Source organism: Rattus norvegicus, chromosome 14 (assembly GCF_036323735.1).
Source record: "Rattus norvegicus strain BN/NHsdMcwi chromosome 14, GRCr8, whole genome shotgun sequence".
Lineage (NCBI taxonomy): Eukaryota > Metazoa > Chordata > Mammalia > Rodentia > Muridae > Rattus > Rattus norvegicus.
In genome coordinates, this window is record NC_086032.1 from 78023107 (window position 1) to 78033749 (window position 10643).

General features: G+C 49.6%; 1 long non-coding RNA gene across 1 annotated transcript; it reads right to left on the reverse strand.

Moving 5' to 3' along the window:
- Positions 1-2992: 2992 nt before the first annotated feature.
- LOC134481775 (uncharacterized) lies at positions 2993-6772 on the reverse strand. The gene is made up of 2 exons (XR_010057578.1): positions 5326-6772; positions 2993-4765 (listed from the first exon to the last, which is right to left on the reverse strand). It is a non-coding gene; the product is annotated as an uncharacterized LOC134481775 (long non-coding RNA).
- Between the last annotated feature and the right edge of the window lie 3871 nt (positions 6773-10643).

Consider the following 10643-nt stretch of genomic DNA (forward strand, 5'->3'; position numbering starts at 1 on the left):
GCTTCCTGGGGTTGTTGTGCAGATTAAACGAGCCATCAGGTATATGCCAAGCACAGGAGGGAGGGATCTATTGACCCCTGGTGTGAATGACTACCGAACACCAGCTTTGTCAGACCACCGTGTGCCATGCTGCACTGGGGTCAGCTCCACAGCCGGAGTCTACTGAGGAGCTGCTCAGGGAGGATCATGGGATGGCTGCAGGTCTAAGGGTACCTCATGGACCAGCCTCGTTGAAGCCTCTGTCTAGGCTCAGTCATCTGACAAAGAGGCAAATGCTCTTAAAAAACACTAAAGTGCTTTAAGTTATGACGCGGTGAAGAAGATGCAGGGTTTTCTGACAAGGAAATGTCACTCCGCACTGGGTGGAAAAGAACCATGGGGCCAGAAGGAGGAAATCTAGTTGCAGATACTAAGAGTAAGGGCCACTGGGCTGCTGCCTTCTGCTAGCTCCATGACATCCAGGTAAGGAGAACGGAGAAGACAAAGGAACCGTGGACAAACTAGACATATAGGTCAGTGATGTGCTCTTCCTGACCCTTCATGGTGCCTTTGTCTGAACCCAGAGAGTGCCCAGGACCAAGAGCTCACTAAGGCCCAGCTCCAGGGAAATACTGCTGAGAGTTGCCTGGCCATAGTGGAGGAGACTGGGCAGGGAGAAGGAGGGATGGTGGGATATTCAACTCTCTGCTCTCTTGCTGTGAAGTTTAAACTGTTAAAAACAATGAAGTTTATTAAAAAGCAGAGGAAGAGGACAAAGTGGGATGGGAGTGGAGTCAGCACCTCCTCGAGGGAGTCTTCCCTGACTGCAGCTCACGCCAGAAGGCAAACTTTCTCCCTTAAGGAATCTGTGCCAGCATTGTGTCTCACTGCCTGTGCCCTCCCAGACTAACAAGTTTGGCTGTTTCTGCAGCAGCTGGCCTATTGGCCAGGAGTGGGGGAGCAGCAACAGGGCTGAGACCCTCTCACTCCTGCCTCAGTACCCGAGAGGTCTGTGGAGAAGAGCAGTAGCTGTCTAAGTAGCTGTAATTGTCCTGCCCCTTCTGAGGACAAGATAAATGCAGGGATACATTGTGCTGGGTACTTGACAAGCCACTGCTGCTTTGTCCATCTCTGTGACACCCTGGGATGTGAACCCATGAAGCACAAGGCCCATGTGGACTTTCACTCTTCCTACCGCACGTGATGTCGGTAAGGGCCTAGGCACAGGAAGTCACCTGTTCCTACCTGGTGACTCAGTGGGCTGCCGAGGAGGAGCAGACAATGGTCCTCCTCCAAGGGGCCTCGCCCTTCCCACAGTCCCCCACACTCTCCCCACATGAGACGTCCCAAGGCACTGGGTGACTCACCAGCAAGCTGCACATGGCTGGGGATCACTCTGCCTTCAGAGGCGGGTAAATCACGACTCAGACTCACACAGAGGCTTGGGCCCCGAGAGACAATGGAGCGTGTGTGCACACAGGGGAGTGTGGAGGTGTCGGTAGTCCATGGGCCTGATGTAGCACATACCCCCTGTGTCATGAGCCGGGTGACCATCAGCGACTCAAACTCCCACTGCTTGTCCTGTGAGCCCTGGAAGACTGTGGAGTGGGCGCCACTTGGGTGAATGAGGGAAAGATAGAAAGGTAGGGATGGGGGGTGGTTGTGCTGGGGGGTGGGGGGTGGGTGGAGGAGGTGTTACTCAGCAGCCTCGCAGTGCGCCCCTTAGGAAGCTTCATCTTTGACAGGAGGAACAGGTGGGTTACAGGATGTTGGAAAGATCCATGGAGTCCAAATAGCAAAAATAACCGAAAACAGCCAAAACCTGGGGAGACTGCACGATGGGACTGGTGCGGGGGTCGAGCTTAGCATGGCTGGGCAAGCCCCAGAACTTGCTAAATGGTCAAGGTGCTCTCACGCGTATCTTCCCAGGACTCCCGTGGAATTCCGGCCTGGCTGCTAGGGTTGGAAGGAAATGCTCCCCACGTGTGGTATGGGATGGGGGCGTCCTGCCTACAATGGTGTCTCCGACTCCCACAGGTCTCTTCTTACAGTGAAGCTCTGAGCTGGGTGGTCTGGGGTTGGGCTCTGCATTCCTACTCTGGTGGTGGTGATGCCGATGGCCAGTGCAGTGACCCAATCACATCATGGTGCATTGTGCTGGCTTGGCAGTCAAAGGGAAAATGTCTGTATTAAGTGTTAGGCTTCTAATGCTGTGATAAAACACTACAACCAAAGCAATGTGTGGAGGAGAGGGTGTATTTAGCTTATGCTTCTCCATCACAGTCCATCTCTGAGAGAAGTCAGGACAGGAACTCAAATAGGGCAGGCACCTGGAGGCAGGGCCTGGTGCAGAGGCCACGGAGGGGTGCTGTTTACTGGCTTGCTCCCCAAGATTTGCTCAGCCTGATTTCTTACATACCCCAGAACCACCCTGCCTAGGGGTGGTATTACCCACAGTGAGTTGGGCCCTCGCAAATCAATCACTAAGAGAATGCACTACAGACTTGTCCACAGGCCAATCAGGTTTCTCACTTGAGGTTCCCTCTTTTGGCATAAAACTAACCAGGACAGTGGCCATATATTTCAGTATGTTCGGGGAGCCTAACAAAATGCAGATTCCTGGGTCTAGCTCATTGGATGCTGACGCAAGTTTACCAAATCCGCCCCATTCCACGTATTACCTCTATCAACCCCCAGAGCTAAAAGCCCCACATTCAGGCTACGTGAATGGATATGGTAAGTGTCTTAGTCAGGGTTTCTGTTCATGCACAAAACATCATGACCAAGAAGCAAGTTGGGGAGGAAAGGGTTTATTCAGCTTACACTTCCACATTGCTGTTCCTCACCAAAGGAAGTCAGGACTGAAACTCACACAGAGCAGGAACCTGGAGGTAGGAGCTGATGCAGAGGCCATGGAGGGGATGTTTCTTACTGGCTTGCTTTGAAAGATCCCACGCAGAGAGACCCTTACTCAAGTCTTGGGAAATCGCGGACCCCAGACACAGAGAGACCATTTTGGATGTAATAAGCAAAGGCGAGGTTTATTACGGAGACCTATTACAGAGATCTCCGGGCCGACACATATCCCACGCAGGAGACAGAGGTGTCGACCCCGAGAGGCTGGGAAAAAGAGTATTTAAAGGCAGAGGCTGTGAGCACCAGGGGATGGGGGATGTCAAAGGGGAATGTACCACAAGTTACAAGATTGTTTTATGGCTCCAGGAGATAAGGGGACGCCAGAAGGTTTTATGGCCCCCTGGTTCCTGGAACAGAGCTACTAAATCAGGAGAAGGGTAGGGTCTTCAGGTCCTCATTATTTTTAAACGTTTGTCAAAACTGATGGAGCATTTGTATTTGAAACACCTCTGGTTAGGCTTGGGCTGTCCGGTTTCTTGGAGTGCTCTCTGCAGGACACAATGGCTGAAAAGCACAAGTAGGGGCTTATCAGGGTCTGGAGGACATCTGGTTAAAGTATGACTCTGAGTAAGCTGGGGGGACGTCTTTGGATGGTTTATGGGTCAGTCCTCGATAGCCTGAGCTGGATCCTGCATTCCTTTTCTTTATCTTTATGGCCTGTTATTCCTGGCGGCAGGGCTTAGCCCTGAGTTTGTGGCTTTTGGGGCTAACTCTTTTAATTTTATATTTCTAAACCTAGAATTTGTATAATTTTCTTTTCATTCCCGTCTTCTCCTACTAAATAATTCTAATCTTAGAATTTTGATATCAAGTCTTATTTGGTCTCACCAGTTGTCCTAACTGACTGGTACTGTTGTCTCAGGACCATCAACCGCACAGCACCCACTCAATTTTTAACAAAAGCAATTAACCTGTTTGTCACGCAGGAGCCAAAAACTAAAACCAAGAAAATTATTAATAATGGCCCAGCTGTAGCAGAGAGTAGGGTAGTCATCCAGGGAGATCTACTAAACTAGCTCTCGAACTATCTCTGATGTGTTTTTCTGTCTGTCTGTCTTTTGTCTAACCTTTTTTTAAGTTTATTTATGGAGTCTTTAATTACTCCTGAATGGTCTGTATAGAAGCAACATTTTTCTTTCAGTGTAGCACACAGATTCCTTCTTTAAGGAATATCAGGTCTGATCTTTTCTTATTTTGAAGGACTACCTCTGAGAGGGAAGTTAGGTATTCTTGGAGGTCAGCTAAAAAGTCTTTTACTCTTTTTATATCTGAGTCAATGGCAGTTCTGAATTCTCTATAAGCCTTGTATTGTAGGGCAACAGCAGATGTCCTTGTGCTGCCCTTGTAGCACCTAGATAGCCCTAGCCCTAAGTAATTCTCAACTCCTTTTTTTTGTCTCTTACTAAGTCTTTAGCATCAGGATTCCAATCTGGACACTATCTGAACCTATACACCAAGGTCATGACTGTCTTTCAGAACTTCTAAACTTATATAGGTTGTGATCCCTGAGGCACAGTCCCAAGAAGTGTTAGGAGTACTAACATATGTAATGTTACATTATTTGTAATAGAAATCAAGCCTATCCCCACACCTATCTCGATGGAACCCAGGACAAACATGACTGAATTTCTCTCTAGGTCCCAGCTCTCAGCCCTAACAGCTAGTACACGGCTGGTGAGGGCTGAGAATTGACGGCTGTCAGGGTGGTCAGCAGCACCAGGTATGGTCCTTTCCAGCGAGGATCGAGTGTCTGGGCTCAGTGTAGCTGCTTCCGACCTGGAACTGATGGGATGTCTCAGGGGTCTCCGGGGCATAGGCTGCTGTCAGCTGTGAGCAGATTTCTTTCTGTATCACCTGTAGGTCTTTTAGCCTGGCACACAAATCATTATTACTATGACATGTTGGTTCAGTAACATCATCTAATACAGTCAGGGGAGCTGAGGCCCCATATAAGATCTCAAAGTGGGTAAGGCTGAATCTGGAAGGGGTATTTCTTGCTCTGAAGAGAGCAAGAGGGAAGGAGTGTCACCCAGTCTGTTTACACAACTGTTAACAGCAGCTAGGCTGATCAAGGGGAGTAAAGGGAGGGGCCTCTCTCCTTGGGGAGGAGGCTCAAGAGAGAAAGACAAAACTCCCTGGCAGAAAACAATTTCTCTCAAGCAAATTATTTTTAACTCTTAACTTAAGCACCAAGAGGACCAAGTAAAACTCTATGACGAACAAAGCAAACAGTTTCATGATTTCAAACACAGTCGTCAGTCCAAGATTTTAAACACAGTCGTCAGTCCAAGATTTCAAACACAGTCGTCAGTCTAAATTTAAAAACGAAACAAAAGCCAAAAAGACACTTGACAATACCACAGAAAACAAGCCAGACAAACAATATCAAGACAAAGCATCTTATAACCAACTTTCACAGATGCCTGGTACCTTCAGTACGTGGCCCAAACTGCAGCTTAACCTTAGCTGCTTTTGGGATGAGATGGACCATCTGATTCCACCTCCCAACAGGATTCCAGAGTGTCCTCTTGTCCTAACGACTAAGCACACTTGTCCGTGCCTATATTTAAATAGGCAGCCGAACTCGACCTCTGACGGAGTGGGATTCCTCGTCCACTCCCGCCTAGGTAAAAGGAGCATTCCATCTCCTTTGTTCCAGAAAACCAGAGTCAGGTCCTCCTGACTGTCCATAGTCGGGCTCTCCCGACTGTTCTCCGCCCGTGGAACGTCTTCCAGGGGCTGCAGCCTTGCGGGCCCGGGGCGTCCCCCCTTCCGCAGCCAGGGGGTCCTCACGGACCACAAAGGCAGCTGCATGAGTGGGGATACACATCCACTCTCCTACAGGGCAGGAATACACATCCACCCTCCTAGCACAGGGCAGGAATACACATCCACCCTCTTAGCACAAGGCAGGAACACCCATCTGCCCTCTTAACACAGGGCAGGAATACCCATCTGCCCTCTTAACACTGACCAGTACTAAGACACACATATATACACACACGGCGGAACCAAAACAGAGACAGACACAGACTGACAATTGCGGCGCCGCTCACACAGAAACACTCAGACAAACATCCAACTCACCTCCAAGGGGTCTTCGGAGTCTGGGGTAGTCGCGCAGATCCCGGACGAGCCCCCATAAATATGAAAGATCCCACGCAGAGAGACCCTTACTCAAGTCTTGGGAAATCGCGGACCCCAGACACAGAGAGACCATTTTGGATGTAATAAGCAAAGGCGAGGTTTATTACGGAGACCTATTACAGAGATCTCCGGGCCGACACATATCCCACGCAGGAGACAGAGGTGTCGACCCCGAGAGGCTGGGAAAAAGAGTATTTAAAGGCAGAGGCTGTGAGCACCAGGGGATGGGGGATGTCAAAGGGGAATGTACCACAAGTTACAAGATTGTTTTATGGCTCCAGGAGATAAGGGGACGCCAGAAGGTTTTATGGCCCCCTGGTTCCTGGAACAGAGCTACTAAATCAGGAGAAGGGTAGGGTCTTCAGGTCCTCATTATTTTTAAACGTTTGTCAAAACTGATGGAGCATTTGTATTTGAAACACCTCTGGTTAGGCTTGGGCTGTCCGGTTTCTTGGAGTGCTCTCTGCAGGACACAATGGCTGAAAAGCACAAGTAGGGGCTTATCAGGGTCTGGAGGACATCTGGTTAAAGTATGACTCTGAGTAAGCTGGGGGGACGTCTTTGGATGGTTTATGGGTCAGTCCTCGATAGCCTGAGCTGGATCCTGCATTCCTTTTCTTTATCTTTATGGCCTGTTATTCCTGGCGGCAGGGCTTAGCCCTGAGTTTGTGGCTTTTGGGGCTAACTCTTTTAATTTTATATTTCTAAACCTAGAATTTGTATAATTTTCTTTTCAGCTTCCCCCGGCTTGCTCAGCTTGCTCTCTTATAGAACCCAGGACTATCAGCCTAGGGATGGCACCACTCACAATGGGCTGGACCCTCCCACCCTTGATCACTAATTGAGAAAACGCCTTACAGCCAGATCTCATGGAGGCATTTCCTCAAAAGAGGCTCCTTTCTCTGTGATAACTCCAGTTTGTGCCAAGTTGACACACAAACCCAGCCAGTGCGGTAAGTCTCTAAAACATTCAACCTGGTCACTCAGGAGCCAAAGCGTTGAGTACTGCCTGTTTATCCTGTGGGCACCGAGTCTTTCATTCTATGAATGTCGATTTAAATGCCAAGGGCTTGACCACTCTCTCCCCAAAGCCATCCCTGTGAAAGATCAGGATTTCCATACCCCACCTAAGCTTATCTACGGGAACTTGGTTGGGTATCAGGTCATTGCAGGGCCACAATCTTGGCATGTCATCACTGTGTTCATTTCCTGAAGCTGCCTTCTGATAACTCCGTGGCTTCCAACCACTGAGATGTATCTGCCACCATTCTGGAGCCAGATCTCTGAAAGTCACTGTCACTGGGTTGTCATCAAGGAGAAGCCATTTTGCCTCTTCTTGCTTCCAGTGGTGGCAAGCCAGTTGCTACCACATCCTTCTAAGTCCAGCATCTTCGGTCTCTCTCTGTCCTTCTCCTCAGTGTAGCCACCTACCACTCTCTCCAAAGGATATCCAGGCCACCCCTGACCCTTAACTTAATCAAATCCTCCCAGTCCCATTCCCAGGTTTCAGTAGTCAGGACCTGATATTGTTGATTCATTTCCTGGCATACCAGTGGCCTCAAGGCCCCCAGTTCAGCTCTCCGGAAGACAATTCACCAGCCCCTGCCCTCAGTGCCTGTGTGCTCGTGTGTAGCCCAGGGAAAGAAGTCAGTAAGTACCAGCAGCAAAAAGGGGGCAGAGAGCTTGAGTGGAGAATCTGAATATCATGACGTCGTGGGAAGAAATCAGGATTAGGATGTGGGAGGAAAGCCGGGCAGGTGGTCCTGGGTGCTTTAGGAAAGCAGGCTAAGCAAGCCATAAGGAGCAAGCCAGTAAGCAGCACTCCTCCACGGCTTCTGCTTCTGTTTCTGCCTCCAGATCTCTGCTTCAAGTTACTGCCTGACTTTCTTCATGATAGACCGTGTTCTAGACACATGAGCTGAAATAAGCCTTTTCTTCCCCAAGGTGTTGGGTTTGCTGTTTATCACAGAGACAGAAACCCTCACTAAGACACGTTCTCCTTATTTGTCCTCTGGTCCTTCCTTCCTTCCTTCCTTCCTTCCTTCCTTCCTTTCTTCCCTCCCTCCCTCCTTCCTTCCTCCCCCCTCCCTCCCTTCTTTCCTTCCTTCCTCCCTCCCTCCTTCCTTCCTTCTTTCCTTCCTTCCTTCCTTCCTTCCCTCCCTCCTTCCTTCTTCCCTTCCTTCCTTCTCCCTTCCTTCCTTCTTTCCTTTTTTCCTTCCTTCCCTCCCTCCCTCCCTCCTTCCTTCTTTCCTTCCTTCCTTCCCTCCCTCCCTCCTTCCTTCTTTCCTTTTTTCCTTCCTTCCCTCCCTCCCTCCCTCCTTCTTTCCTTCCTCCCTCCTTCTTTCCTTCCTTCCTTCCTTCCTTCTTTCCTTCCTTCCTCCTCTCCTTCCTTTCTTCCTTCCCTTCCTCCCTCCCCCCTCCCTCCCTCCCTCCCTCCTTCCTCCCTTCCTCCCTCCCTCCTTCCTTCCTTCCTTCCTTCCTTCCTTCCTTCCTTTTTTCCCCATCCTAGAATGTCCTGACTCCTGTGAGAGGAGATTGTAGTTTTTAGTTGTGGGTTAACATGGCCTTTCTTGGAGCTTGTGGTAAATGTTTTTCCCACTTGGCAGCCCCAGCAGGAAGTGACTGGCTCAGATCAAATCAGAGCTAAGAGCCACTGCTGGACACCACTTCCTGTTCCTGGCCGTGCTCTGTCTAACGGTCTTCCCCATGTTTGCGATGTCACCGTCAGAGTGGATCTTCGAGATTATTTCCCTCTAAAACTTGGCTCAACATAGCTGCTTGCCAGGTTGCATGTTTTCTTTCTTGTCCCTGACGGGTGAGGCCTGTCACCACAGGAGAGGGCACCTTGTCTTGATCAGAGTGCCCGGATTTTGCACCAAAGTCCTCGAGGAACTTTGTGCCACTGAGATTTTATTTTTTCCTCCTTTCAAGATCTGACCCTTCCTTGCTGGAATCCCACAAGGCTTTGTCTGTTTCCTCGGGTTACAGATTATGGCTGCAGCCCAGGGTCACTGGCCATCTCTTCTCTCACCTTCGCTTTCCCTCCAGTTCCCAGTGGGGCTTCTGTATACAGCAAGGTACTCCTCTTGGGACGACTTTTAGATCATTTCCTCCTCTTCCTTCTCCCCTTCCTCCTCCTCCTGCTCATCTTCTTTTGGGTGTGTGGATGTATGAGCTGTGTCTGATGTATGTGTGTGTGTGATGTGTGTAGTATGTGGGGGGGGGAGGGTACAGAAGCCAAAGGAGAAGGTGGGATGTCCTATTCTATCACTTTCTGCCTTATTCTCTTGAGACAGGGTCTCCCACAGAACCTGGAGCTAGAATGGTGGCTAGCAACCTCTAGGGATCCTCTCCTCTCCAATCATTAGCAGAGCTATGGTTTCTGGCAAACGTGTGGCTGCGCCCAACCTTTTATCTGGGTGCTGGGAATTCAATCCCAGGTTTATGCAGTAAGTGTTCCTACCCACTGAACCACCCTTCCAGCCCCAGCTCCTTTCTGTGTGTCTGGTAGTTTGTGTTTTCCTATGGGCTGTATGGTGTCCACTCTTTAAGTCATTGTCTAGTTTGCTAATTTGCCCTCACTCTCACTCTCACTCTCTCACTGTCCGTTTTAGGATTTGCCTGTGACTCTGTTCTTTTTTTTCCAGCTCCATGGAGAAGCCAGTGTGGTGCTGCATTCTGCGACCCCCTGAGCAGTCAGAGGCAGCTTTATCAAACCCTCTCTTCCCTTAGTCACAGGAGGATTTGTTCTATCCTTCCCATGAGCTTGCCCCATCCTGGCCTCTGTGTTGTGGCAGCTTGTGCAGCCTCCTGAGAGCCAGGCTGCTGTGTTGTCCTGGACGGTGGCCAGCAAGGAGTGGATGACCATGCTACGTGTGCTCTTAGAGGCCATAAAGAGTGAGTAGGCAAAGCCCAGCTAGCGCAGGCCTCTCTGTGCTAAGTCTTGCAAATGTGAACAGGATGTTAATTCCGCAGGGTGGGCCAAGCCCCAGCCATCCCAGACGGAGGGTAGGTGGGCCGAGTATAAAAACCAAGAACCAAAACCCAAAAAACTCACTAAATTGGTTTTTAAAGAACTTTTAAATGCTCAAGAGATAATTGGGAGGGAAGGGCTTCCCAGAAGGAGGAGGAGACAGGTGTGTGGCTTAGTTGTAGTTTGCAGGAGGTGGGATGGGGAGAGGTGGGAGGTGGGCACTGAGTCAGAGGAGGGAGAAGTTCTGGTTGTCACACAGTAAAGTGGCCCTGTGCTTATGGTGGTGTGCTGGGGATCTCAAAAATAGAAGAAAAACTTCACAGAGATGACGAATGCTTGAGCTGTGTCTACCCTGATTTAAATCTCTCCTCTCTCTCTCTCTCTCTCTCTCTCTCTCTCTCTCTCTCTCTCTCTCTGCCTGTGTTTGTGTGTGTGCTCCTCATACACCTGTATAACTTTCATGTGTCAGTTAAGCTACATTTATATTAGCTGTAGCAGACACTGACATTTGTTTCTAGCTGTGAAGTGTTCGGAGGAGGTGAAGACTTTAATGGGTGGTTAGGCCGTGAAAGGAGTTGAAGTCTTTTGGAGGGGGTGCACTAATTAGTTACAAAGAGTGGTGCCTTAG